The 22773-nt window shown below is 44.1% G+C and overlaps 1 protein-coding gene and 1 pseudogene across 3 annotated transcripts in view; one reads left to right on the forward strand and one right to left on the reverse strand.

The window, feature by feature from the left end:
- Nucleotides 1-268: 268 nt before the first annotated feature.
- Nucleotides 269-22773, forward strand: part of LOC115097309 (chloride channel CLIC-like protein 1) — a 174346-nt gene continuing 151841 nt past the window's right edge. For 2 of the 3 annotated variants that reach the window (XM_029613016.1, XM_029613017.1), the window contains exon 1: nucleotides 269-425. The gene's annotated coding sequence lies outside the window, so the exon portion shown is untranslated. The remainder of the gene's footprint in view (nucleotides 426-22773) is intronic. The other variant, XM_029613018.1, reaches the window with a different exon arrangement.
- Nucleotides 2340-2947, reverse strand: LOC115097310 (annotated as a pseudogene).

The following is a 22773-nucleotide window of genomic DNA, read 5'->3' on the forward strand; positions in this document are numbered from 1 at the left end:
ATCCTTTTTGAACTCGGTGACCTGGGTCTTCTTTCTAATCTAGGGTGAAAGTGAATACTGTAACTGGAGACAACCTCTGCGTTCCTGTTCTTCACTATCTTAACAAACATATAATGCATTAATAAGAATGCTAATTGTTATTATAATAATACTGAAGGTAATAATAGCAACTAGTACTCCCCCCAACTCTGTCCGACGCGCGGCGCGATAACCTTGGCTGGCCCTGCGGCTCCTCCTGAGAGCCCTCTGCCCTGGCGCGCGCGCGTTCCGGGCGGGCTTCGCTTTGCGTCTCGCGCAGGTCTGAGCCCGCCGGCGACCCGTAAGGCGCCAGATTCGTAACCAGGAAGCGGCCGCGACTCCCGCTAATCCCTCGGGTTTCGTGCGGCGCCTCAGGGGAGCGAGGAAGGCCGGCGCGAGAAGCCCAGGTATGGCCGGGGAGGAGTTCGCCGCGACCATGGACAGACGCGTTTCTGCGCTGGGGTGGGAGGCAGGGCCGACACTTACCAAACAACTCTCGCTGGCGGGGGTACGGCAGCGAGACGCTCCGCTCCCTGAAATGAAGGGGAGGGGATGGTTTTGTACCGGAGCCGCTGCTCCGTGATGAACGTGCAGGAGTCAGACGTCCTTGCGAGCCCGTATACACGGCGTCCATTCCGGAGGCCACTGGGTCAGGTTTGGGAAGCCCTGCGGGCTCTGAAGGTGGCACAGGGAGACGGGAAATACAAGTTGCTGCCGCTTGGGACGCCGCATGAGGGAAACTGCCCGGTGACTCGGGGCGCCCTTTTTGCCTCCGTGTGAGCACGGCCCCGAGCCTTGGCTCCCCGCTGTTCACAAACTTTAACCTCTTCAGATGAGGGACGTTGTGACCGCTGAACTACCTCTGTAGTTGTTCCTATTATCAATATTTGTTTAGGCAGCATAGACATTTTTGGTATTCCCTTTCTCCTCCCAAGAAAATACAGCTAGGCGTGGCGGAGGAGCTTAATGAAAGGAGCGGCAGCCGGAGAACCAGAGAAGTTGGGGTTCAAATCCTGCTTCTCCCACTGATGCTCTTTCTGACCTGGGCAAGTCACTTCACTCTCTACTGCCCGGGAGGGGAAATACTCTAGTAACTGAGTGTAATCTGCTGGCCAGTCACAAAAAAGCAAAATATAAATTAAATCAGTAGTCTGGGTGATTTCCAAAGACAGGAGCTTTTTCTCCTTATGAAAACTATTAAATTAGCATGATAAGTCTACCTCAACCCTAGCGGGCCTTGTCATGGACTTTAATACTGTGCACTATTCCATTCTGCTGCTACCATTTAAAAAATATTCTTTGACTTTTGATAATGTTTAGCACTGTTACATAATAAGCATAATGTAACTTTTTTTCCCTTTATTTCAAGGGTGACCAATCCAGGTCCTTAAGAGCCACAAATAAGTCTAGTTTTCAGGCCATCGGCAATGAGTTTGCATGTGCATGGCTTTACCCAAGGCAAGTCTTGCCTCACAAATCTGCTTCACTTTTTTGAAGGAGTTAATAAACATGTGGATAAAGGTGAATCGGTAGATGTAGTGTACTTAGATTTTCAGAAGGCGTTCGACAAAGTTCCTCATGAGAGGCTTCTAGGAAAAGTAAAAAGTCATGGGATAGGTGGCGATGTCCTTTCGTGGATTACAAACTGGCTAAAAGACAGGAAACAGAGAGTAGGATTAAATGGACAATTTTCTCAGTGGAAAAGGGTAAACAGTGGAGTGCCTCAGGGATCTGTATTGGGACCCTTACTTTTCAATATATTTATAAACGATCTGGAAAGAAATACGATAAGTGAGGTAATCAAATTTGCGGATGATATAAAATTGTTTAGAGTAGTTAAATCACAAGCAGATTGTGATAAATTGCAGGAACACCTTGTGAGGCTGGAAAATTGGGCATCAAAATGGCAGATGAAATTTAATGTGGACAAGTGCAAGGTGATGCCTATAGGGAAAAATAACCCATGCTATAGTTACACAATGTTAGGTTCCATATTAGGTGCTACTACCCAAGAAAGAGATCTAGGTGTCATAGTGGATAACACATTGAAATTGTCGGTTCAGTGTGCTGCAGCAGTCAAAAAAGCAAACAGAATGTTGGGAATTATTAGGAAGGGAATGGTGAATAAAACAGAAAATGTCATATTGCCTCTGTATCGCTACATGGTGAGACCCCACCTTGAATACTGTGTACAATTCTGGTCGCCGCATCTTAAAAAGATATAATTGCGATGGAGAAGGTACAGAGAAGGGCTACCAAATGATTTTATTTATTTATTTATTTTTAACTTTTATATACCGATGTTCCTGTATAGGATACATATCGCACCGGTTTACATATAAACTGAACAGTCGCTGTGAGGCGGATACAAAGAACATGAAGTATAATGAACAAAGGATTCATGAGACAAAAAAGTTATGAGGTTTACACACCTTTCCCGATGTCAGCAGCTAATCTAGTTCTTGCAAAGTCTAGAGGATATACAAAACATAAAGATGTCGCTCCTGCTGCTCCACCAGATGCTAGATTTGCTAAAAACCATTTCCAGAACTCCTTTTCTTTGACAATTCCCGACATGAAAATCTGTTTGTACTTATCCTTGAATGCAAAGTTTAGAGCCTGAGTTGGAAAATATCTGATGACATTTGCCAAATTGCCCCGCCAGAAACTCAGAAATCCCTGCTCTCTAGGGATGCGGACGAAGCAGTCTATCATGCCCTTGTACTGCATGTCGGCACTGATCTGCTTGGAAGAGTGCTGCACCTGCAGCAACAGCTTCACCCGCTCGATGGGCGCCACCGTCGTCTTGGAGATAGCCGCTGCCACTCCGCCGGCTATCAGGTCCGTCACGAAGGACATCACGTCGAAGAGCTGCGCCTTGTCGCCCGCCATGCTGTTGCCGTCGGCCGCTCACACACCAGACGCCGTCCGCGGCTTTACTTTAAATGGCGGAGGCCGTGTTACGCAGCAGCTCCCCTATGAGGAAAGACTAAAGAGGTTAGGACTTTTCAGCTTGGAGAAGAGATGGCTGAGGTGGGATATGATAGAGGTGTTTAAAATCATGAGAGGTCTAGAACGAGTAGATGTGAATCGATTGTTTACTCTTTCAGATAATAGAAACACTAGGGGGCACTCCATGAAGTTAGCATGTGGCACGTTTAAAACTAATCTGAGAAAGTTCTTTTTCACTCAACGCACAGTTAAACTCTGGAATTTGTTGCCAGAGGATGTGGTTAGTGCAGTTAGTATAGCTGTGTTTAAAAAAGGATTGGATAAGTTCTTGGTGGAGAAGTCCATTACCTGCTATTAAGCTCACTTAGAGAATAGCCACTGCCATTAGCAACGTTAACATGGAATAGGCTTAGTTTTTGGGTACTTGCCAGGTTCTTATGGCCTGGATTGGCCACTGTTGGAAACAGGATATTGGGCTTGATGGACCCTTGGTCTGACCCAGTATGGCATGTTCTTATGCTAGACTTGTATGCACTGCCTTCTTTGTATGAGGATTGGAGTTGGTCACCCCTGCTTTATCTCTCAGAAAAGGGGGTGTTGGGGTTCTATCTCATTGGGAGCAGAAGGAAAGCTGTACTTCAAGGCTTTACTGGTGAAAATGGTTAAAAAGCACTTCAGATGTAACCAAGCAGATTTACAGCCACCCAGAGGAAGTCTGTCCTCATTCAGATCTAGGAGGATATTCAGAGGGTCTTTACAGAAGGCAAGGTATTTATCTCACTGGATCTTAAATTACACACACTCCAATCCAAAGCTCAAGAGCTGCTTAGTTTCATTTCTCAGAGCAGGGGAACAACTCTCTGGTGCCCCTCTATAAGTTAGAGGGGATAAAGACATTCCAATAAATAAATATCTCCAAGGTATCTGGGCACATGTGATGGGTTTCTTTCAATAGAAAAGAAAGTCTGAATGAGGGGTCATGGGATGAGGGTGAAAGGGGGTAAACTCAGGGGGTAATCTAAGGAAATATTTATTTACAGAAAGGGTGATGGATATATGAACAACCTCCTAGTGGAGGTTGTGGAGAGAAGGACAATACCTAAATTCAGGAAAAGATGGGGACAAGCCCAAGGGATCTTTGAAGGAATGGTAGGGATTGTAGAGCTGAGCATTTGGTGATGGTAGGCAGATTAGGTAGGCCATGTGGTCTTTTTCTGCTGTCATTTTTCAAATGAAAACATATAGAAACAAATTAAATAAGAACTGTCAGTATGGAGTGATGATTCAGTATTAAAGAAACCTTCATTCATTGGTGCTGATATATCATATTGACATTGTGAAATTGCTCATTTATCTAATCATTGGTCTCATATATTTTGATTGGACATTATATATATATTTTTTTAAGAGTTTCCTTTTGCATATAAAATTGTCAATATAAAAGGCAGCACTTGTGTGCTCAACTCGCATTCACAGCACAATGCTAACTTGCAAAAATGACCCAATTCTGTCAGTGTTTCGCAGGTGACTTCAGGAGTGTGCAAGTTGAATGGGCATGCTTCTCAAATACAGAATTTAACATGCACTCCTGTGACCATGGATCCTACTATGCATTTGCGCTCCATTAAAACAAACCACCTGATCCAAAATTGATCCCCTCCAAAAAGGAAAATAAACCACTAAACAGAAAAGTCGATGTTGTCACAAATGTCAAATTAAAGTAAACCAATCAACCAATGGTTTCATTCACGTCATTAGCTTGTGCTGTGTCTAGCAAAGAAAAATCCACCTTTGTTCCTTACAGATCAGTGTAGACACTACATCACCCCCTTGTCTCGGTTGAATCGTGGAATCAATAATACTCAATCATAGTTCTTCAAAACGATGATGATACATCAAACAGTGTTTTACAATAGGAGCTTGCTGCTTACACAGTTTAGATAAATGTGGTAAATGAACTCTGGCTGTTTTTGTCCTGTCAAATCAGAACTGAGGAGTTGATAATTCCTGAGGTGATTGCTGTGGTTCCTCAGAGGTGTGCCTTGGTCCGGTAGCTGGTTTTTCAGCTGGAGAGGACTTAGCTGCTTAAGCAGCTGAAAGGCAGCGGGTGCAGGAAGCCGAGCGCGGTGGTGATGGCAAATGCCCTCTCCCCCTGCAGCCGGAGATAGTCTCTGTGCTCAGCCAGATAAGGCTGAGCTCCGGTAAGTGTAGGTTTTTGGGGATTTTTTGTTGTTTAAATTTTTATTGTAGACACTATAAATCAGATTTAACAGAGAGGATTAAACAATGGTACACACGAGTACAATAGCTAAGTACGGCCTTACATACAATATAATCCCCATGCAGTAATCATATACATGGAGCTATAACATCACACAGTACCCAGAAGCAGCATACATGTAGTAATAGAACATGCACTAATAAAACTGGTAATAATAATAATAAAAAGTGTTAACCATAAATAACCATTGTCAAAACCATATTCTGTCAATTGTTTTCATTTAAGCGTTCCCACTTCCCCTCCTCCCCCCCCCAAGTCCCCCTCTGGAGTAAACTTAATGTATGGAAGATTTATTTATTTATTTATTTATTTATTTATAGTTTTTATATACCGATGTTCCTGTATAATATACATATCACACCGGTTTACAAGGAAATAAAACTGATGCCTCGAAGGGAGGTTTACATTGAAACAAATAACAGATAACATAAAGGGGCATAAAGGAACTTAGAGGAGGTTACAGAGAATAAACATATCTAGTTAAGATGATGTATGGAATTGTAATTCATAGTATGGGTATATACATGTGCCCTCTCACCACTTACAATACACCTGCCATAGTTTCTGGAATTGCCCATAGGATTTCTGCTTATGGGCAGGGATTTCCGCTAAAGTATATATTTTTCCAAGTTTAACTTGGACTTCAGCCAATAATGGAGTAGAGGGTGACTTCCATTTCCGAGCAATTTCAATTCTAGAAGCTGTAACGATATAATAGACAAAACGGTTGTCATGTTCCTTATCCAGTAGAAGGGTAATGCCCAGTAATGCATGGTGTGGGTGCACCTCCAATGGAAATATAAATAGCTGACTTAGCCAAGCTTCTATATCATACCAAAGTCTGCGAATCGGTGAGCAGTCCCACCACATGTGGAGGTAACTTCCTGCCACCAGGCATCCCCTCCAACACATAGCAGATATGGTAGGCTTCATTCTATGGAGTCTTACCGGGCATAAATGCCATCTATACAATAACTTTAAGCAGTTTTCAATCATGGAAGCCACAATTAATCCTTTACTCAAGCGGTTGAAAACTCCCTCCCATTCCTGTTGTGATAAGCTTTTCTTAAGATCAGTTTCCCAGGCTGGCATGTGGGCTGGTTTTACAAATGGTTCCTGCCCCATTAATGCATAGACCAGCGAGAGTAATTTAGTAGCATAGTCCGCTTTCTGGCATATACATTCAAAATCAGATTTTCCTTGCTGCAAATGGCCCCCTATCTGAATGGAGTGCACAAAATGTCGTAATTGAAGATATGGGTGAATATCAGAATCGGTCAATTCCTATTTCATTTGCAGTTCTGAAAAGGAGACTAAGTCTTTTGTGCCCCATATATGTTCCCAAGTGCTAATGCCCTTAAGCTTCCATACACTAAAGACAGAAGTCTCATGCCCCGGTTTGAAGGTGATGTTCTCATATAAGGAAATGCTATAGTGGTACTCCCTAGTCCCTAAGAGTAAGTGACCCTTACGTAGCCAAGTGTGTTTAATTTAATAAAAATAAAAAATTGCAGAGCCAGTGAAGGAGAGTTCTGCTAGGGCTTCCTGCCTCCCGATCTCCATGATCGGCACACCTTTCTGACGTTTGTCCTGCTCCATGGAAGGTCTAGGGACGTGAGTAGCCTCCATTGGCAAGGCCCCTCTCTGAGGTTTCTTGGTTGCGTGCCGTGAGTTAGGCCTCAACGGCACCTCTACAGCATTCCCTGCTCTCTCGCTGGAGCCCCCGTCGACGGGTCTATTCCACGCACCTTCCTCTACCGGCCAGAGTTCGGACCCAGCTGCGGTGGTGGTTGCAGTCCAACCACCTGAGCAGGGGGTCGAAGATGTCCTCGCCCACGTGGACCTTGCTCACCACGGATGCCAGCCTGAGCGGCTGGGGAGCACATTGCGAAGAACTCACCGCGCAAGGGCGATGGAACAAGGAGGAGTCAACGTGGAACATCAATTGCCTGGAGGCCAGGGCAGTCCGCTTGGCATGCCTTCGATTCGCTCACAGACTACGGCACAGAGCTGTCAGAGTGATGTCCGACAACGCCACCACGGTGGCCTACATCAACCGGCAGGGCGGAACCAGAAGCCGACAAGTATCTCTGGAGATCGCCCCACTGATGGTTTGGGCAGAGGCGAATCTGCAAGACGTCTCCGCCGTCCACATTGCCGGGAAGGACAATACCACAGCAGACTTCCTCAGCAGAGAAAGCCTGAATCCAGGAGAGTGGCAGCTGTCCCCCACAGCTTTCCAGATGATTGTCGATCATTGGGGGATTCTGGCCATGGATTTACTGGCGGACAAGTCCAATGCTCAAGTACCCAGATACTTCAGCTGCAGGCGCGACCCGTTCTCGCACGGCATCGATGCCCTGGTCCAGCCATGGCCTCCAGGGACTCTACTATACGCCTTTCCTCCGTGGCCTCTGTTGGGCGCCCTCATCCACAAGATTCAGACACACCGGGGCCTAGTTCTTCTAGTGGCACCAGACTGGCCAAGAAGACCCTGGTACGCGGACATGAGAAGACTACTGGCAGGGGAGCCTCTTCCCCTGCCTCCTCTCCGGGACCTTCTACGTCAAGGTCCCATTCTACACGAGGATCCAGCTCAATTCTCTCTTACGGTCTGGCCCTCGAGAGGGCTAGACTGAAGAAAGAGGTTACTCGGGGCCCGTGATTGATACACTCCTCCGAGCTCGCATGTTTTCCACATCCCTCACCTACGTACGGATCTGGAGAGTGTTTGAAGCATGGTGCGACACGGCACCAATCCACATGCCACCACCATACCTATTGTGTTGGATTTTCTGCAGGATGGGCTTCAGAAGGGTCTCTCCCTCAGCTCCATCAAAGTTCAGGTAGCGGCACTGTCTTGCTATGGTCCCAGGAGGGATGGCAAGGCCATCGCCAAGCACCCAGATGTCTCTCGTTTCCTGCTGGGTGTCAAGCATATTCGTCCGCCACTAAAGTGGCCTGTGCCCTTATGGAACCTTAATCTTGTTTTGGATTTCCTCGCGGGATCCACCTTCCGACCCCTTCGGGGCTTGTCTCTCCGGTCTCTCACCTTGAAGTTGGTGTTCTTGCTGGCGGTGTGTTCCGCACGCCGCATCTCGGAACTACAAGCACTGTCCTACCGTGATCCCTTTCTACGAATCACTCCGGAGGCTATCCATCTTCGGACGGTTCCCTCCTTTCTCCCTAAAGTGGTTTCACAGTTTCATCTTAACCAAACTATATCCTTGCCTACCACGGTAGGTTTGAAGAAATCTGAAGAAGGCCGTTTATTACGCCATCTCGACATCGGCAGATTGCTGCCCCGGTATCTGGACGTGACACAAGACCTACGAAAGACGGACCACCTGTTCGTCCTACACAGCGGGAAGAAGCAAGGTGAAGCGGCCTCTCGGCCCACCATTGCCCGCTGGATTAAAGAAGTTGTCAGAGCAGCCTACGTGGAGGCTGGGAAGGCTCCGCCTCTACAGATTAAGGCTCATTCTACCAGAGCGCAAGCAGCATCTTGGGCTGAATCCAGGATGCTGTTGCCAACAGAAATCTGTAAAGCGGCGACGTGGTCCTCCCTTCATACCTTTTCCAGGTTCTACCGTCTGGATGTCCAGGCCAGGGAGGACTCGGCTTTTGCAAGGGCGGTACTACATGGTCCTCAGGCAGCCTCCCGCCCCGGCGGGGAGTAAAGCTTTTGTACATCTCATTGGTTCTGAGTCCATCTGGCTACACGCCAGGAAATGTTGAGATTACTTACCTGGTAATCTTCTTTTCCTTAGTGTAGACAGATGGACTCAGCATCCCGCCCAGCTGCCTGTGTACATGAGTTTTCACCGGTTCCAGGTAAGCCAGGGCATTTGTTTACATAAGAGCGTACACTCTACCAGTATCTGCGCTTTCCGGTTGTGAATGCTGGCGGTCTCCAGCCACTGTCAATCGGTCAGGGGAATCCTGTTTTCACTTTTCACCTTTCACTGAGCGTCAGTATACACATCCATAACAGCTTTTGCAAGGAAGATTACTGAATCGCTGCGCTTCCTGTGGGGCTATATACCCCGTGCTGACGTCAGATCCGTCTCCAACTGCTAGCACGCGGATACTATCCCATTGGTTCTGAGTCCATCTGTCTACACTAAGGAAAAGAAGATTACCAGGTAAGTAATCTCAACAATGGTTCTTAGGTTTGAAAGATCATATGAGTTGGCTTGTGGTTTTTTTGTGATTTGTTTTACTATTGCGGATGGTGGTTTCGGGTTTAGGAGCCAATTTCGCATGTAGAGTGAGACGTACAAACAGCACAGTACACCTTGGTGAAGATTTGACGTCATTTTGAGTGAGGAAAGACTCACAAAGATGAAAGTTTGTACTATGTTCTCTCACACTAGCTTGATGGACTGTATAACAGGGTACCATCTCTCCTTGCGGTTGTTGACCTTGAAGACGGTAATTCTGGTGGCACTTGTTCTGCACGTAGGGTTTCTAAACTGCATGCCCTGTCTTGCCAGGAAGCATTTCTCCAGGTGACTCCAGGGGCACCATTTCTCACACAGTCTTTCTCTAATTTTTGTTTATAGAATTGTTGATATTCATTGTGTGTCCCTCCCGACGCAGCCTCGGCGAAACATGGGTCCGTGTCGGGGGACCCTCGCCTTGAGAATCTGATTATATACAGTGGAGTTGCCGTTTTCAAATAAAGAACGTCTTCTGGATTTAAAACCTTTTTGAATTTTGGACTGTGTGAACTTGGACCTAGCACTCTTTGTGGTATATGTTCTTATGTTCAAAATCTTCCATCACCAAATTCACCACAGAGGGTGCTGGGGAAGACCATGTTGTGATATCATGGACTTGGAGTTAGTATTTATATTTAAACTGGAAAAAAGCTTTTTTCAGAATCATTTCAGCTGTAGACGACAAAAATTGAGCAGGAACGTGTTATCTATCCCTGGAAAGAAATTGCTCAGTAACTAAGAGCTCCATCCTGAGATACATTTGTATAGAAGGAGCCTCCATCCATTGTAACTAAAAGTGCTCAGTCTAATAATGCTGGTAATTGTAATTTACCTAACATCTGAGTTGTATCCTGAATATAGAATTTGTCTGAACAACATGCGGTCTCAATTCTAAATGGTTTCCACAGCAACATTCTGGGATTTGACTATTTCTGATAAACAGAGGAAGGGTTTTTATAACTTGCAGTCAGATTTATCTCTGGCGCTTAGCTCTTTGGCCAATGACACGCGGATAGTATTAAAACCAGCAGATAAGGGCGGATCGCCAATGCTGTGTTTCTGAGATTCATAGGCAATTATTGGACCAACGATAATACTGATTGCAATCACTCATAGGTCAGCTTTTGTCACCTTATTTTTATCAACATTTTTAGCTAATAAGTGATAATTTTTACTGGTAGCTTATCCACGAATTCATGTGTTATATGGAGTGCATAAAAGTTTTACTAATCCCCCAGCATGGCCTGTTGTTTCCAGCAATGTTTCTCTTAGAACCACTGGCCATATTTCTAGATGCCTTTTTGAGACCAAATGAAGTTGTATATTCAGGACTGGCCGATTTTTGGATCAGGTGTTATGTTTAAATGGAGCCTAAATGCGCAGCAGGGTACATGGTGGCAGCAGTGCACACTGAAGTCTGGATTAGAGAGGCTTCCATGCCCTTGGAGAAGCCAGCGAGCTGAGCGCATAAGGTAAGCGCTGCCTTTTGTATTGGCATTTTTCTGTATATTATATGAGACCAATGATTAGATGAGCGAGCCATTTCGCAATCTCAATGTGCCACATCAGCTCCAATGTACGACGATCTCTTTATTATTGAAACTAGCCGTTAAGCTCGTAACAACGGGTTACATTTAAGATTTTTTTTTTCGGTCCATTTCCTCCCCCCCCCTCATTCTCCTCCCCCCTCATTCTCCCTTCCACTTCCCCCTCCCCCATTTCTCCCTCCCACTCCTTCTCTCCTCACTCTCTCCTCCATCCCCCTCCCCTCAGTCACTCCCCTCTCTCAATCCCCTCCTCTCCCAGCTCATTCACAACCCCTTCGGATGGTGCGTGCGTGCCGCTGCCGCTATGGGTCCTTGTCGCCGCTACGGGTTCTCCCAGCACCATTTTTGTCACCAGGCAAACTCTGGCCGACGTGCTCGCCCGTGCATGCAGGGTAGAGCTGTTCTCTACTGCGCATTTGCGGGCCGTTGGTCAGAGCCCATTTATATATATAGATGACTCCATATTGGCGGTTCTTATTTAGTTTATAATTGCCATCAACATAAGGTTACCTTTTGGTGTTCGTTTGACACAAAACAGGAAATGTTAAGATTTGGTGAGCAGCCAGCAGCCATGGCCCAGGCCCTCTGCCATTCCTTGCCCCCTCCGCAAAAATTTAAAAAAAATTCAAGATCTCCCCCCCCCCTCCCCATGGGACTGCTCCCACCTCCCAAGATGCCTCTCGCCGGATCGTTAGTCTTTAAAGTCAAAATGAGGGAGGAAAAATTCCAGGCGAGACAAAAACACTCTGCAGTCATTTCAAGATAGTGCAGCCGCCTTGAAACCCATGTAATGTTGCTGTCTGAGCACGAGAGGGCGTCAGCCGACTGCACATCTCTCGTCGGGGACCTGAGCAAAGAACTGTGGTTGCGGCTTGGATACATGGAATTAAGGTCAACAAACACATTGTAGGTGAGATCTTGTTTCTCTGTGAGGAGCTTAACATAGAAACATAGAAACATAGAAACATAGAGCTTGGGAGCTGTTCTCTCTTCATCAGGTCAGTGAAGAAATAGCACAGTTACACTGGGTGCAAATAGCCCAGGGACATTTAGGTCTTAGGCTATCTGCATATGTCATTACAGTTCAATAAAGGGAGATGGATCAGTAAAACTTTGCGGTTCAGAGGGCCTGTATCTGATGAGTGTGAAAGTCAATGCCCTTATCACGTCCTTTTTGTGTTTGTTTCAAAGTGTTTGGATCATCCAGATTTCAAGCGTTTAAGCAAGGAACTGCAAAGTGTTATCAGACAGACTGAAATTTAACTGGTAAACTACAAATCTTTCTGTCATTACAAGAATGCAATCACTTTGCCCAAGGAGTCTTCCTGTATTATTTTTAGGAGGTAACTTCACTTAAAATTCCAGGTGTGTTTTAACACCTAATATAGTTACATTTTAATGATTTCAGCTGCAGGGGTTTTTCAAAACACTGCTTCTGCCTCTGCCCTGTCCCCACACCCACACACAAAGACTGCTTTAATTTTGTTTATTGTGCCATTTTATTTACATTTTTTAAAAAGAATACACATCTGTTTTGCAGAATGGTGATGGAGTTGGGGGGCATATTGAGCTGGACTCTGAAAGCCAATGCATATCCCCTAGCCCAGGGCTTCCCAAATCTGTCGTGGTGACCCCGCTGCCTGTCAGGTATTCGAGACCTACGATGAATATGCATGAGACAAATTTGCATTGGATATTCCGAATATGCAAATTGACTCCATCCATATTCATTGTGGGTATCCTGAAAACTCCACTGACCTCCAGGGCAGGCGTGGGAAATCTCGCCCCGGCCCAAGGATAATGTTCCGATTCTCACGAGAGAAAATGTGCAGTGTAAACTGAAGATTTATTTGTGTTAGGAGGCGCTTTGGAGTTGCTGACCAGAGGGATGCCCATCTTCACTGGAGCTGTTGAGATCTTGGCTTGATATGGCCACAGATGTCATGATCCTTTTTTTTTCTCTTCACCATTCAAGGCATGTTTAAGGATCAGCTACTTAAGAAATACCATTTTTATATTGACCACCCCCCTCACTTAACCTTTATTTCATCCTTGACCTTTCTATATTGTTTGCATGGTTTAGATATTTTATATCGGACAAGAGCTAAATGGCTGCAATTTAGAATGACATTGAGGATTCCCAGTGACACTAAAACCATAAGTGAGGCCTTTGGCTCACTTTAGCAGTACTCAGTCTTACTCTCTGTAATAAATGCATTTACAGTGCAGAAAATGCTTTCCCATTCAAATACCTGCCACCATCTCTGCTCCCAGTGAAATTCTCTTGATTAACAGTGTTCTAGCACAACTGAAAGTGCAGATAATGCTCTGACATGTAAAGTGCACCCTTTTCATAAATGTTAATTAACTTCCTCCAATGGCATTTGGCATGAGAAGAATTGTAGACGCTACCTGCACAGCCTCATGCAGTGATGCTTAATTATAATTGGGTAAACTGAGGCACAGAGAGGTATTGTACCTAACTTGCCTGAGGTCATGCAGATGTTAAGTGATAGTTGAACTTTGAACCTAGCAGTTCTTGATTTCCTATCCCAAACTTTAACCTGTAACCTACATCTCCTGCCTCATTGTCCTTTTTCACTCTTGCCCAGTGGTAGCTAAGAAATTAATGAAATCATTGAAATGTTACTGTGTAATATTGTAGGTTTTCTATGCAGAGTGAATTATGGCAGCATGGAGTCATTTGGAGTCCTGTGATCCATGTCGTGTTACAGGATGGACTGGGAGACTAGTGCCATAAATGCATTATGATTTGTACGAGTGGGTACAAATCATCATCCTGGATGATGGACAACACTTTAGACAAAGAAGCTGAGCTGGTCTCACCAGCTAGCTTTGTGACGAATCCAGAGGCCAGTTCTGATATGCATGTGTATCCAAAAGTGGTCTGTTAAAGCCCTAGGCACAACTGAATAGTCTTCCCCACTCTATTGTTCTTAGAATTATTATTCTTAGTAATGTGCCTTCTGTGAAAGGAGCTGCTGTACCACGAGTAAGGAGTTGTATAAAGGCATGGGAGCTCCATGACGGGGAAAGGCAAACATCCTGCCGGACTGCTTTGTTAATTCAGCTAGCATTCGATTGCTTCTCTTTTACAACAAGCGATGGCATTTGTGCTTTCTGTGAGTACATGAAAGGTGTGAAATCTTTTGTACAGCAGCTTGTCCTGAGGGAATGTAGGAGAAATAAATGTATGTAAAGATCATAAAACACTTGCTGCTGACAACTTCATAACTTACTCCCAGTCTTTTTTTTGATTGCAAGTAACTCATTTCTAAAATGTATATTTATTGGAAGTATGCAGTGTTACCATGCTCCTGACAGTGAGAGTTATTTCTAGTTCTGAAGGGGAGGGGGAGGAATGTCATGAGCGTAAAAATTAATGGCATTCCTCATATTTATTTATATATTTAAAATCTGTAAATCTAATACTGTCCAATTTGGATAACATACATAAGCTAAAAGCACAACATCAGATAAAATAAACACACACACACAAATACATACAAACATCCTCCCTCAGCAAAGAGCGGCTGTTCTTCAGAGACTCGCTGGCTTAAGGTCAGAGGCGCACAGGAGTGTCGGTCCTGTTATTTTTCCACCTTTGCTTCAAAGCATTCTGGGAGCTTTGAGTGTAACCCAGACACCTGTCCGGGTTACCGGCAAGCCCTGGGGCAATACATGTTAGTGCAGTCAGAGAGGGATAATTAGGGGGAGGATCCCTCCCAGTCTGGGTGCTGTAATGGATATCGGGGCAGTCTTAGTTGGCGGTTGGAGACTTATCTGAGTTGCAGTTTGGGCCTACCTGAGGCTTTGGAATCCATCCGAGATCCTCCAGAGTGGGTCAGGGCTCCACTGCTGTTCTCTCCTCCAGAGGTGCAGAGTGGTTGTCCAGGGGCTAATTTTGTATTTTTGGACTTTTGCTTGGTAGGAGCCTTGCTGAGCACCTGGGCCTTTCCAGGACTCAGGCAGTGGGGAACCCTGTGTTCAGGACGCCCAGGGTTAGGGAAGACCTTCCCATGAGGCCGTGCTGACTCGTTGCAAGAGATCTCCGGTGTTGTTTATTTTGGGGAACCAAAGAAGTTAAGTCTGAAGACCTGGGAGGGAAGCATCATTTCTGCCCCTCTTCCTTACCCCTCCGTGGACCTGCGAGACCTGCAGTTCCATCAGGATCCCTCCCATCAAGACCAAGGACATCTAACTGTAAGAATCCATCTGTCAGAGAAGACGCAGATCCAGAGTCTTCACTGCTCCTGGGGAGAGAGAGAGAAAATCACTCTCTGTGCACAGACAGCTTTTGGGGAAGGTTTTCCCGTCAACTAAAGGGGCCCTGACCAGCACTTAACCTAAGCCAGGCCTTGCACGGATAGAGGACCAAGATTTGTGATAAAGAGCCAGAAAGACTGTGCTGCTGTCATTCGTATTTATTGTCCCAACAATCCAGCATCGTCTACAGTAAAGTTGTTATTTTTGGATACTAATCCAGTGGTCCTTGTCTCTTTTTGGGCGCACAGAGTGTAAAAAAAAATCACCTCACCCAGGAAATTCAAAGGAGGAAGTCAACCACCCTGCAGTGGGACTTGAATTTCTTCCCCCAGTCAAAAGGATACATACCTTGGGAGTTACGGGAAGAAGAAGAGCTAGCCAGGGTCCCTGCCCCAAAGAGATTATAAATAACTCTATGCCCCATTGGGTAGCAGTCCGCACCTGTGGATGAGGTTACATTAATATAAAAAAAAAAAAAACTTGGGCAAATATATTGTTAGAGCTGGAATGACTTACTACATATGAGGATAACTTTCAAAACTGTTCGTGTGCACCCATAATCACATGTATATGGGCGCGTGCAAAGTTGCTACAGTGTTTTATAACCTGAGTGCCAACAATAAGCAATAAATACGAGTACATCTGCGCACAAACATGCTGGTGTATGTAAGAACCGCGAGCTGCACACGTTCAGACTTATCCAGATAAGTCTGGAAAGCACTACTTGTCCATCTAAGTAGCGCTTTTCGGACACATATGGTATGTAAGGTAGCCGAATAAATCTTTAAAAAAAAAAAAAAAAAGCAGTACTTAGCAAGATAATTCTTAAAACACTACTTATCCGGTTAAGTCAGATAAGTCGACATCTTATATACCCTGATAAGTCCAAAAATGATACTTAAGACAGACAAGTAGCGCTTTTCAGACTTATCTGGCTAAGTACCACTACTTAGGCCGGGGGGTTTATAACATGCATTTGGCAATGAAATAGTCAGTTTTACCTATTAGTCTACCAGTTCACCCATCTGCAGCTCGTGAAGTCCCCCATTTCATCCAGACCCACCTACTCTGTCGTTATTTTTCACTTTTAAAATGTTTACGATCACTTACTCCTGGTGCCACAACTGCATGCAGAAATTGCTTTTAAAATACCAACTTACATAAATCTTGACCGCCCCTCCCCAGAGAACACCTCTGGCCCGCCCCTTTTTTACATGTGTAAATTTACTCTTGTATGTTGAGGTTTTTAAAACAGTGTGCACTTGCGTATGTGCATTTTACACACACTGGTGCTATTTTTTTATGCATGCAACTTTTGAAAATCCATCTTTATGGTTTTCCGGGCTGTTTGCTGCCCCTGCTCTTGTGAATGGACATTAGGAGCTGCCTGTCCAGTAAACAACCATTGACCTTCCTTCCTATGACTATCTTATTCCTAACTTTTCTGGAAGTAAAAGGGACCGGATGATGATCTTGAACTTGTGTCTTGCATTGCTGTTGCTGTCAAACCATCAGGCTCAACTGAAAATTGTTCTAATTTATAACTTCACACATCTGTTGTACAGTCATCTCTTCGGCTCAAAGCCTTGCAGGACTCAGCCCTAAAGTATTTAGATCAGTTACGGAGGAAATGACAATGAAGGATCTAAAGAGTTAATTGAATCCTGACTGTCACTGCAGCTTACAGTAAAGATTCTGCAGGCTTTAGCAGGCTATGAAATATTTGCTGCTTTCCCCTGCCAGTGCTTGCGGCCAGAACCTTAGTTGTCCTTCACGTGTGAGTTCATGTCATCTGTCTGCCATTGTCCAACAGAGCTGGAGGTATGAGCCCTAACGTTTTTGGTAGTGTTTACGTGATTTGCACCCAGGCCCCAAAATGTTTTTTAAGAGCAGCCAGTCGTGATTTCAACCAAATAATTTTGGACTGGCTCGAAGACATGGCTGTGAGCTTCCATGCAGAGGATCCCTAGTTCAGCTCTCAGGTTAGGTCTTCTTCACCCCAGGACGGCTAGGGATACAGCAAAGGTGGCATGCCCAGCCCCTGGAGTGAGGGTGTCCTCCACAAGGGTGACATCTGGTGGCCAGCGTGGCAGGGTTCTGGAAGGAGCACTGGTGCATGGCTCCCGGCTTCAGAACTGTTGCTACAATGACCCAGAATAGGAGCAGGGGGAAAGAGGGTCTGTTAAAATCGGGAGAAACATTTCCAGATAAATAGAACGCAGGCTCTGGTTCCCGTTTCATTCTGGCCAGAGAAGTTTTTGAAAGTTCCTCTCACTTAATCATGCCCATTGTTGAACTTTTTAGATTTACATAAATTAGGATAATGCTATACAAATTATCGTCATAAACCTATGCTAGTATCACTGTTATATCCAAATAGTGACTAAAGCATAAACAAAAAGAGTAGCTTCCAAAGTGAAATTAACCTCACCCCCCCCCCCCCCCCACTACCCCTACCAGACGTGAAAGATTTTGCACTCATCTACTTAAAATTAAAAAAAAATTAGGGAGTATAAGTATCTGTGGAAGTAAAGAGTAAGGAGAACTAAAAATAAACCTAGCAGAGGGAAGAACAGAGCCTGGAAATAGGCTGACGGATCTTTTCTTTATAGACCATAAGTAGCATGGCCTCTTGAAAGAAGAGCAGTTCATTTATATCTTTTGGTTAATCTGAATTGCAGACCTGGTTGCTAGGCTGAAAATCAATTAGCCTGCATAATTATTTCATTCCAGTGGTGTCTTAAGTTATTGCCTAGACTCCTGAGCATAAAGCTTGCTTAGACAGCTCCATCAGGCACATAGCGCTAGATGTGTGAGCAGTGCAGAAAGATAAGAATTAAACAAGTTAAGAACTATACATGGTCTGTGAAAAATAAAACAGGACACATGGTAAGAACAAAAAGAGGGAGACAGCGCAGGTGAAACCAAAAATGCAAAGGGTGGCAAATGCATGGAGTGATCTTCCAGAGGAGATAGACAAAAACAGTAACGGATTTCAATAAAAACATTGGACAAGTACAGAAAACCCTCTCGTGGCGAACAGACTGGTAATGAAGCACTCGAGTAGCCTGCATGGTGTAGTGGTTGTAATCCAAAACAGTAGTGTTACAATGGCATTAGGCTTCTGAGATGGCTGGAGTGATCTACATGTCGGGACCATGGACAAAACCCAACCTTCAGTGAGTATGGGGAAGCTGGAATTGTACTTGCAGCAGCCTCACTAACCTTGGTGGCGGTGAGGATTGTTACAACACTTGGTAACAAGAGAAAAGGGGTGGGCCGGCATGTTGGCTTAAGTATTGGTCTTGTCAGAATCAAAGTTGAAGAGGGCAAGGCCTAAAATGGCCTACTAGAGGAGGGGTGTTGGCAGAATTTGAAGGGGCTATGAGCTTGGGTAAAAGACTTGGGCTAGGGAGCATTGGTGGTGGGTTGAATATCTGACTTTGTAAGCCCATCTACCCAAAGCGAACAAATCTCAATGGGGCAGACTGGATGAGCCATTTGGATCTTTACTGTGCTAGAATTGTGTGTATTTTTGGGAATGGGCTGGCCATAACGCCATGCAGTAATACTTCGTGGTTAGTTTCAGAGAGAGGTGTTTAACATGAATGCCTCTGATTCTCTACCCTGTGTATCAAGTCTGCTCTTGTTTGGAAGTGTGTTAAAGTGGAGAGGCAGTGTTTGGATGAAAAGAGCAGGTATTTTCTTAGTTGTAAAGCTCTTGATGCATTGCAGAGTCTGTTGCCAAAAGGCCTTGCTGGGGGAGAGGGATTTAACAGGAAATGTCTTCATTTAAAAACATTTAGATTCCGCCTATGCCAAACCCGTTGTTCCAGTCGGATTATAATACAACCTAAGTCATTAAAACAAATAATTGACATAAAAATACACATTGAACAAACACAATAAATATCAATAAAATCCAGTAAGATTAGCTGAAGCTGCTTCACTAACATAAAACATACTATAAGCTGCTAAATGCCTCTCAGAATAACCAGGTTTTCAAGTGCTTGTGAATTACCATTTGTCGTAATTCACTAGGGAGCTTATTCTACATCTCTGGACCAATGATGGAGAGAAGGCTTTGTCATGAGTCTCTTTTAATCGAGCATCTTTTAATGAAGGAACAGCTGACAAAAGGCTCTGTCAGAAGGTAAATAGCTCGTAGGAACATGAGCGTTAAGAAGGTGCAGACTTGTTCAAAGTTTGAAAAGCCATTAGACATTTTAAACTTTATGTGCTGCTTGGGAAAGGGGGCTACATGATCACGTACTCTTTCACGCCCATCACCAGCCTTGCTGCGGAGTTTTGTTAAACTTGTAGTTTTGGTAGTCCAACTAACAATCCATTACAGTAATTGCCCGAATAAACGCTTGTGCTCCAAAATCTTCCCTTGCTATATAATATTTTAAATGACATAACCACCTCAGTTTATAAAAGCCCAATCGCAAAATGGATTTAATATGACTTAAAATGTAATGATGAATCTAACAGAAAACCAGTAAATGGAACAATTACACCTTCGATTGATAAATCAGCAGGAATGTCTGCAGCAGTCTTAGGACGTCCACAGAGCTTCGGTCTGTAAGTTCAAAACTGGTTCTCCCTGAGCCCTCTTTAAATTGTAGATGAAGATTCACCATAAGTAAGAGAACCTTTCAAATTCGTGCCTATGGTAAAAAAAACAAACCAAACAAGACAAAACAAACAAAAAAACAAAACAGCTGTATACCATACTTTATATTGATTTTATATTTAAAATAAAAAAAAAATCTAATGTATCTAAAACCCAAACAAGTGGCTGTAAATAAATATTGAAGAGTAGCACCAGGGCAGAACCCTGAGATACACCAGTTTTTATCGCACTCCAGGTCAAAAATTGTTGACCACTCACAATCTGTTGCTTACTTTCCAATAGATGTGATACAAACCAATTACATACAGCACCCTTCAATCCTTAATTGGGCAATTAAAAAAGGCATGATTAACAACATCAAAGGCCGAAGACAAATCTAAAAAGACCGCAATTATAAGGTGGCCTTGATCCAGTTTGCAAAAAGTCAGCGAAGAGCGATTAGAGCGGCCTCGGTACTATTATGATGGCAGTGAAAACCACTTTGATGAGGACTGAGCATCCCGTGGTGGTCGTCGGTCCTCTTTGTTTCACTCGCTGTGAACCTGGCTTCGGTGTCTCTGAAGGGAAAGCCTTCCTGTTAACTGAATTCATGGGGCTCTCTGCATTTAAGTAAGTGTACTGGTTAGAAACCCTTTGTAAGACGACAACAAAGACGAACTCGGAGTTATAGCATAGAGTGGATTAAGAAGCACTTCTGCTTTTTAAGTTTGCATGCCAGTGTCTGTGCTACTGTCGGCACAGCAGAAGAGAGTTCTCACTGCAGAGCAAGCTCTCTGGCCCATGTATCCTTCCAAGACTGTGTTTTTTTTAAGGGATATCAGGCAACAATGGCTTCCTGCAGTTTTTGTTGCTGAAGGGGACCTTTTAACTGCATTCACATCTGAGTGAAGTCATGTGGTCGCTGTTTTAGTCCCCTGGGATATGTAGAAGGTCAGTGAATAAGTGGTAGGTGAAACCTAACAATACACTGTGCTGTTTGATTTTTTTTTTTTGGCACCAAATTTGATTGCGCAGGTTTCAAGCAGCTTAAAAGTCATGGGAAAGCTGCGGTCAACACTGTGGCATTGCAGTTTTGTCCATTGGATGGGGCTTTAATCACCGATTTTTTTTGTTTTGACTGAGTTGGCACATGTTGCTAGCGCTTGACTTAACTGTGACACTGGTTTCAAATTTTCTAGCTCTTTCTAACAGGTCATAAAGAGAAAATGAAAAGAAGCCAAGGTTCTGCTGACATTTTACACATCAGCAGAGGAGACCAACAAGTCTAGTTTGCATGAAAAAAATGAGATTTGATCTTTACATTCAAATCAAGCTTCATTATGTTAGAACCAATACAATGCATGCTTTCCTGCCAGAGCTTCAGTTAATGACATTTAGGAAAGAATCCATGAAAGAATAACTTGGATACATGTTGTGGACTTTTTTTTAACTACTAAATCCCTCATTCATGTATGAACATAAAAATCGCAACACATGGTTTGCAGCTTTAGTTTTGTGTTCTTGTGGTTTTCTAAACTGGTCTGGTTTAGATACAGTGTTTAGTCATTTGCTTTTAAATTAGTTTCAGTTTGTGTCTGTGCAAATTGCACATGAAAACCAGAGTTTATAATGCAGGCGTAAGATTATCTGGCTTCATGGTTCTTGTCCAACACCAAAATTGCACCATATTTTTAACAGCAATGATGCACCTTAGAAAGCCTCTCTCTTTGATAGATGCCAACCCATTTTCATTAGGATAAAATGTAAATGACTTTAGTCTTAAATATGTTAAGGTCATTTTTCCATATCTCTTTAAAGAATGAATCATCTTTTTCTCTCATAAAATGTAAGCTGAGATATGGTAGCTCTGGTTTCATTAGACTGAAAATCTGTTCTATCTAAACAGGGCCTCGTTCCTGTTATGAAGGAGAAGTAGAATGGCGCTCTGGCACAATATTGTATTGGTGGAGAGCAGAGGCTCTTGGGTGGGCGGTGTAGGCAGGGGATTGTTGGGGCCCACAAATCAAGCTTACAATTCAGATAGCTAAGGAAGACTTAGTTGACAATTTGTCTACTCATCCTGTTTAATACATTTAATCAACATATATTGTCCAGCCAAAGGTGTCATCTGATTGTTGGAGACCAGATGCAGCGGAGGGCACTAGGCTTCATGTATGGTGGGCATGCCCAAAACTGAAACCGTTCTGAAGTCAGTCAAGCAGTTTCTCTATGATGATGCAAACATTTCTCCAGCTAGGGAGCCTGGAATGTTTTTGTTCTCCCAACAGAAGGCAGATCTTATCTGACCAATAAATTGACTGGTAGCACAATTATTAGCGACAGCAAGATGTACACGTGCAGCATTTAGGGGGAAAGCCTGATCCTCCAGCACTCCTAGATTTGATTAAAAGAAGCTGGAAGATAGATTCTGGAGGGGGGGGGGGGGAGTATCCTGTAGGACTTTTACCTTGCTTGACTCTGTCATCATTAACATATAATGCCACTCCGCCACCTTACAATATATCATTTCTGGTATTAGTGTCCCCATCGGTTATCCTCCTGTTATATTTGTACCTTCATTAAGTGCCATACATTCTAACTTGTCAGTCTTATTTTTTGGACTTCTGGCATTCACATGTGGACAGCTTAGAATAGTTTTTTTGTTTTTTGTTTGTTTTAATTCCTATTCACAACCTGCTTATTAGCAGTTGATGCAGATAATTTGGAATCCTTAAGAACATAAATTGCCATGCTGGGTCAGACCAAGGGTCCATCAAGCCCAGCATTCTGTTTCCAACAGAGGCCAAAACCAGGCCACAAGAACCTGGCAATTACCCAAACACTAAGAAG

The sequence above is a fragment of the Rhinatrema bivittatum genome, chromosome 8, assembly GCF_901001135.1.
Source record: "Rhinatrema bivittatum chromosome 8, aRhiBiv1.1, whole genome shotgun sequence".
NCBI classification, from domain to species: Eukaryota; Metazoa; Chordata; class Amphibia; order Gymnophiona; family Rhinatrematidae; genus Rhinatrema; species Rhinatrema bivittatum.